A 7,509-nucleotide genomic window follows, 5' to 3' on the forward strand; every position below is an offset into this window, starting at 1 on the left:
TAAACTCCTGGGCTCAAGCAATCCTTCTGCCTCAGCCTCCTGAGTAGCTGGGACTACAGGCATGCGCCACCATGCCCAGCTGATTTTTTCTATATATATATTTTTAGTTGTCCAGATCATTTCTTTCTATTTTTTGGTAGAGACGGGGTCTCACTCTTGCTCAGGCTGGTCTTGAACTCCTGACTTTGAGCGATCCACCCGCCTTGGCCTCCCAGAGTGCTAGGATTACAGGCGTGAGCCACTGCACCCAGCCTAGAACACATTTCTTTACCATAATCGTTTTAATTTTTTTAGAGCCATCCAAGTCTATCACAGTTTTAGATAACTTGTTCATTGGGCTAATAATTTTATTTATTTTTCTAATTTAAAGTTTTTTAATATTTACACCTGTTGGCAATTGAAATACCAAGCTCTATTTTGTCATGGTAACAGGTTTACCACTTGTCACTTTCGCTCAGGTTTTTTTTTTAAAGAACAATTAATTAGTGGATGTGCTCAGATTCCATTTGACTTGCGTGTGTATATACTCTCATGTCAATGGCAGGGGAGGAAATATTTTAGACTTAACCTACTATTGACACAGTTGAGCCTGAAGTGATAGCCTATGGTGAATCAATTTAATGCTGTCTCATGCACACAGGAAACCGACAGACCTGGTGTTTCTTTTAAGTTACCAAAGCTCATTTCCTCTCTGCCGAGGCTGAGGTGGACAACAGTCCAATATCGGTGACTAAGAGGTTATCATGACCAATAAAACTGGAGCTTGTAGTTGCATGCATATTGACTCCCATGGAATAGAAAACAAACTCAGGAGCTACTCTTACGCTTGAGTGCTTTTAAGCAGACCTATTCAAGATTGGAAAACCAAGCGAAGATTTTTACTCACTTTTCTCTGAATGCCCAACAGTATTTCTCTGAATAATGATATAGGTTATTTTTCTAAAAAGAGTATTGTTGGCTTTTACCCCAAGCAATAGTTTTCCCAATATTTTCAAACCCCAAATCACCCCGACACAAAAATAAATGAGGTCCGTTATTGACATTTTTCTTGTCCACAGTGTAGTTTTGAAAGTTTGAGGGAAGGATTACATATCTTTCCTTCCCCAGGCCTTTTTCTTTGCTTTCTGTTTTAAGCATTAAAATAACTCTAGTTGACTTACATCGAACCTTGTTTGCCGCTTCCATTTAACTAGGTTAATTCCAGGCCACACACAAACGTGCAATCCTTACAATAGATAGGTGAAGACAAAACTTCTCACCATTGAGCATGAGGGGCTGTCACAGGAGAACGAAGTGCTTGAAAAAGCTTTCACGACACTGAAAGAGATTTTAAAAATCTGGTTGAAACACAATTCAAAATCCACAAGAGGGAGATGCTTGCTAAACCGGCAGAAAATAACTCCCGCGCGGGACCGGAGAGAGGAGCCTCAGGAAGAGCCACTGGGTCTACCACGGACTGAAGGGGCCGGAGGGAGTAGGTATATACAGTGGTGCGGGTTGGTGGAGGAGTACAGCTGAAGGGAAAAGCCGGATGGGCTTCGTGCCTCCGGCAGCGAAGCGTGTGCCGAGTCTAAGACCAAGAGTAGAAGGTAAGACAGCGTTGCCAAAAGAAAGCACAACGCTCCCAAGATACCTCCTGATAGTCCCAGAAGAAGTGCGGGTGGGTGTCTTTGAAGGCACTTCCGCTTAGCAACCCCACGCGGTTGCTAAGGAGGGACAGCAGGAGGGATGACCCGGAAGTGGTGGTATCAATTTCTCCCTGCCTCCTCTAGATTTGTCCTATCAGAGCGCCAGAGTCAGCTACGGCTCCAGGGAGAGGGCGGGGCCAGTGCTAGTGGTTCCGGTTCGGCTCCTGCTGCCCCTCGGCTCCTCTCCTTACCCCTCCCCTCCGCTTTCTCTCCTCCCTCCCGCTCTTGGGAAAGAGAGAAGCCACCGCTGTGGGTGGGTTGAGAAGCACTCGGTGTCTCCAGGAGGGGACCGCGCCCGCCCCATTTGAGCCCCGGAGTACGGCTGGATCAGGTACTTGCTCCGGCTTCGACGGGATCCGGGAGGCTGCAGTCAGAGGGTTGTGTGTGTGTGTGTGTGTGTGTGTGTGTGTCTGAGGAGGAATTGTGTGTGTGTGGGGGTCTCTGGGTCCAGGCGGGGGACGCTGGGATCCCGGGTGGGGCGCAGGCCGGCGTGTGTGTTTGTGGAGGTTTGCGGGGGCGGAATAGAAGGGCTGGGGAAACACCGCGGGCGGAGAGTTTCGGGTGGCGAAGTAAAGGCAGGCGGAGGAGGCGCCTCTTCAGAGGCAGAAGACTTCGGCCAGTGTGTACAGGGAGTTTGCCACCTGGAGGGCTCATTCTGAAAGGGAGAGCATCTTTTAGGGCCAAAATGAGGGCATGGATTCGGCAGTGTGGCTGGGGCAACCCCATGCTACCGTTGCTCCCTTTCCCTACCCCCTCCGCTGAGACAGAGCCGGGCTTCGACGGTGTGGGGGTCTGTGTCGGCCGGGCACCGCGGGGAGCCGCCCTTGGCAAAGCTAGGGCAGATGAGTGGGTAATAAGACCTCCCTCCACCCAACTTCCGTGCGCTTCCCCCACTTCTTCCTTTACTGCTCCCTCGCTCCCACGTCCTTTAGGAGCGGTGTACCCCAAGTGGGCAGGCATCACTGCGTAAAAAAAAACCACGATGTAACTCGGTTTGTTGTCTCTAAATGATACTTCGGATGTTTGGCAAGTGCCTGAATGGCGTATTCAACGAAGTCTACCAGCCAGATATTAAATCTGGTATAAATTATCTTAGAAAAGTGCAATTATGAAAAGCACCTAACTATAGGATAGTCAGGCGTAGCCTCGTATAGTAGATGTACATGTTTGTAAAAAAAAAAAAAAAAAGGTAGACTGGGAAACCGTATAGATATAGAGGTCTAGGCGAGACGTGTTGCGACAAGCCTTTTCCAACCTCTTTCTTACCTGCCAGTAAACCTGCCCTAGTTTAAATGAAGTAGAAAGATCCTCCTCATTTATGTTTCAATGACTGAATTGTAGGTACTGTGTAGTGATAGATGTCTCCGAATAGATATGTGAACATTCAGAGAGACGAGATTGTCAACTGTTGAGCCTGTCTCTTAATCTTTTAAGGAGATAATTGTGGTCAAGTGAAGGTATTGGCTTTGTGGTGTATAAATCTGGGATTGAACCCAGACTGTGCGTGCCAGTGCTAGTTTTTGACCTTGAGTGAGTCACGGAACCCACCAGAGCTTCCGTTTCTTCATAAATAAAAGGAGGTAAAATTCTTGCCTGTATTAAAAGGGGGGTGATTGCTTAAGTAACAGCCCATTTTAAATGGAAGCACCTTTGAATTGCAAGATGAATTGTTATCATTAATTGTGCATAGTCAAGGTAGCCCAGTTTTGTGGAATGAGGTTTGAGATAGGAAGGGAACTGGATAATATTACAAAACTTATGTATACAATAGGACTTTCAGTGACTTCTAGAAATTGATCATAAGTAATATGAAATTTAATTATCTGTAGTTTCTTAAATCTTATAAATAATAAAGTATAATGTGTGTATTTATTGAAATGACCAAAATATGTTTCATAAGTTTTTCTCAGATACACCATACTGGTGTATACAGTATGGAGTGTGAAATACATTTGAAAAGTGATACATGAATATCTTAATTAACATCACAAAGCTTTTCAAAGAGAATTAAAATGGGGTGTAAAATAGAAAATAATTGTAATAGTAAGATTAAAATCAACATCAAGCTGGGCTCCTTGGCTCATGCCTATAGTCCTGGCACTTTGGAAAGCTGAGGCAGGATGATAGCTTGAGCCCAGGAGTTTGAGGTTACAGTGAACTATGATCAGGCCACCGCACTCCAGCCTGGGTGACAGAGCAGGACCCTGTATCTAAAAAAAAACAAAAACAAAACGAAATCAACATCAGTAGCACCACTCAGCTCAATTAGATTTAGACTATTAACAAAACTTGTAGAATCCTTATATATATAATATTCTGTAAAATAAATGAAAATAAAATTTCTGCCTTTAAATCACTCATCATCAGAATATAGAAATAAATGCAAGAAACATGAAGTCTTTATATTCATTTCTTTTGTGGATTTAAAATAATATAGTTATATGTAACCTGTTATATGTCAGATTTTTAGCTAACATAGTTTACTTTTTTCTTTTCTTTTTTGTTTTTTTCTGGGATAGAGTCTTGCTTTGCTGCTCTGTTGGGCTAGCGTGCCATGGCATCAGCCTAGCTCACAGCAACCTCAAACTCCTGGGCTCAAGCAATTGTCCTGCCTCAGCCTCCCAGGTAGCTAGGATGACAAGTGGGCACCACAATGCCCAGCTAATTTTTCTATTTTTAGTAGAGATGGGATCTTGGTCTTGCTCAGGCTGGTCTCTAACTCCTGAGCTCAAGCAATCCTCCTGCCTCCGCCTCCCAGGGTGCTAGGATTATAGGCATGAGCCTCCACACCTGGCCATGTAGTTTACTTTTTTGATGGAACTTGTAGGTAGTAATTTTAATTTTAAAATGTACTTTATACTCAAAGGACAAAAATCAAATAACTTGCTTTAATAATTTTTTTGTGTGTGTGAATACAAAATTTGTAACTCAGTGTGACTTTTTAGGGAGGTTTGTGGGTTTTATGTAAATTCGAGAGAAATTTTCTGACGTATTTCTTTCCCATGTCTCTTTTATACAGAATCGAAATTGTATTTGCTACAGTTGTAGCTTTTTGTTAATGTTATTCAGCTTTCTAAATAGTTCTTCTGAGAGTGTAAAATCTTTAAATATCTAAGCTTTTTGCTACGTTTTCTTTTATGATTTTTCATCATCTTTAAATCTTAAAGTTGAAATCATATTATCTTGCTTTGGTAAAGCTATCAGAAGCTCCCATTTTCCCCCTATCTTCTCATAAAACTTCAATAATCCACTAATTTTGATGTAAGGGATAGGATACTAGCTGCTGAAGTAAAAAGTTCTGTCTAAATTATATGCAACAAATAGACTGTTGGTAATGATACTTTTCTTGATGACCTCTTCCACTCAAAGTATGTGGCCATTCCAAGGATCTTTGCAGTTGTCAGTTGTGGAATTTGCTTGTCAGGAAATCTAAAAATGACTAAACTTTTCTTTAATATCTATTAGTTGGATGACCTCAGAAAGTTTTAGGAAAGATCGGGAAGGTTTACACACACACACGAATCATATAATGAACAAAGTACAGTTGATTTTATTGGTACTGTCAAATCAGTAGTGAAAGGGTTACTGTGGAAATGTTAAAAAATGTCCAGGCAATGCTTGCCTTTTTTTTTTTTTTTAAGGCAGCTACGAAAATCAGGTTTATTGAGAGAAAGATAGGATTATAGAGCAAGAGCAACATATAGGTTTACAGAGCATGATACATACGCCACAGTTGACGATCAGATCCATTGTTACAGCAAAAGGAAGAGCACAAAAAGGCAATGCTTTCTTTTTACTCAAACCAAATGAGTATTCTTCCAGAGCTTGTTTTTATTTTAAAGCATATTTCTTTTACAGAGATGTGATTTAGCCTGTAATGAGGATATATAATCATTATATCAAGAAGAAAAGGCTGGTCACAGACAGATTTTAATATTACCAGTCTTCTTAGAAAGTGCTTCACTGGCTTTAGATAAGTGGAAGTAGATTTTCCTGAAAGAAGTTTTGAATTTGTGTAATGATAGTTTTTCTCTTTTTAACATCTAACTTGTCTCTACTCATTTCTGCCTAATATAGAAACTTTGAGAAGCTGGGAAAAAAAAAAAAAGAATGAATTTACTTCAGAATTACCATTTTAAGTTTTGGAGATTACTTATTTGGAGAGCTAAATTGGATTTTGACATTATTGGGATTGTGTTCAAGATGGACTCAGGAGAAAAAATTAGATGCCATCTGTTTCAGATTTCTTCTTTCCCACCCGTTTCATGTTTTATGGCTTTGTGTTCATCAGATTATTTTCAAAAATAAAAATCTTCAGTAGATTTGGGTTATATAATGTTGGCTCTATCAGTGAACATGTAACTAAAGAACCTGCATTTTTATATTGAGTTATATAGGATGATGACAGACAATTGGTTAGAGGTAATTGTTAAGTTTTTTCAAACTCTCTGAATGTTAGGTAGCTTCATGCGTCTTTAATTGTCACCATTCACCTGATAAACCATTTTTGTCGTTATTTAACATAGTCCACTTGCTGGTGGAAGTTGCTAAAAAATGGATATGGTGATGTTAGGATAAATGTTTATTTACGTGATGTCTTAAAACCAGAAGAGAAGCTTCCACTGAGGATTTTTAATTTAGTGGTAAGCCCACTTAAATTTACTCTTTCAGTAGTGAGTTTTGCCTTACCTCTATGCCTGTTGCTTAGTTTTCATCTAAATGTGTGCACATACTTCGCACTTTTCATTTTGGATATTAATAAATCCTGAGAACAGGCTTTTGGGTTTACTGAACTGTAAAGACCATAAAATTATAACTTAGCATGGACCAGAAAGACGCTGGCATCTTTGAGAAATTGTCAAGTAGCACTAGTGTGGTATCCCAGAAATGGTCTAAAGAGAGAGCTATCTGGGTAGAAGAGAGCCATGTTTTGTCTGCAGCAGGAATATTCTGGTGGGGTAGGAAGACAGATGGATTGTCCCGAGCTCAAAGTGGGCAGTGTAGTTATAGCAGGGTCTGAGATGCCAGGAATGGAAATCGTTCTTGTGTGTGTGTGTAGACAGGGTCTCACTCTGTTGCCCAGGCTACAGTGCAGTGGATGTGATCATAGCTCACTGCAACCTCAAACTCTGGGGCTCAAGTGATTCTCCTGCCTCAGCCTCCTCACTACCTGGGACTACAGGCTCACACCACCATGACCAGCTAATTTTTGAATTTTTTGTAGAGATAGGGGTCTCACTGTTGCCTAGGCTGATCTCAAACTCCTGGCCTTGAGTGATCCTCCCGCCTGATCAGAATTGTTCTTTCAGGATCTTTCACCCATTATAATGGAGGTATGGACATACTAGGAAAAGAGATATTCTCATTGATTTTGCTTTGGGAAGAGATTCTGGGTGGACAGGTGGCCATTGCCCTTGCCACCAAAGAGGGTAAGCCTAGGTGATGAGGAAGCCTGGCAAAGTGCTACTGCTTGTATCTCCATCAAAATGCCACATTAGTTTTCCAGGGAACAATACATTGGACTCACATTGATTTCTGTTGCTTGTGCATTCTAACTCCTTAGCCTAGTGAATAAGGGACATTGAGGACTTTTGGGCCTCTGAATGAAAGTACCGTATGTTTACATCTTTCTTTTCTTTTTTTTTTTTTTTGAGACAGAGTCTCACTGTGTTGCCCGGGCTGGAGTGCCGTGGCGTCATCCTAGCTCACAGCAACCTCAAACTCCTGGGCTCAAGCAATCCTTCTCCCTCAGCTTCCCCAGTAGCTGGGACTACAGGCACGCGCCACCATGCCCGGCTAATTTTTTCTATATATTTTTAGT

General features: G+C 41.6%; 1 protein-coding gene across 1 annotated transcript in view; it reads left to right on the forward strand.

Annotated features, from left to right (window-relative positions):
• The first annotated feature begins 1,833 nt into the window (after window positions 1–1,833).
• Window positions 1,834–7,509, forward strand: part of CSNK1G1 (casein kinase 1, gamma 1) — a 208,149-nt gene continuing 202,473 nt past the window's right edge. The window contains exon 1 of the mRNA XM_012644865.1: window positions 1,834–2,019. The gene's annotated coding sequence lies outside the window, so the exon portion shown is untranslated. The remainder of the gene's footprint in view (window positions 2,020–7,509) is intronic.

This window comes from Propithecus coquereli, unplaced genomic scaffold (assembly GCF_000956105.1).
Source record: "Propithecus coquereli isolate 6110/MARCELLA unplaced genomic scaffold, Pcoq_1.0 Scaffold221, whole genome shotgun sequence".
Lineage (NCBI taxonomy): Eukaryota > Metazoa > Chordata > Mammalia > Primates > Indriidae > Propithecus > Propithecus coquereli.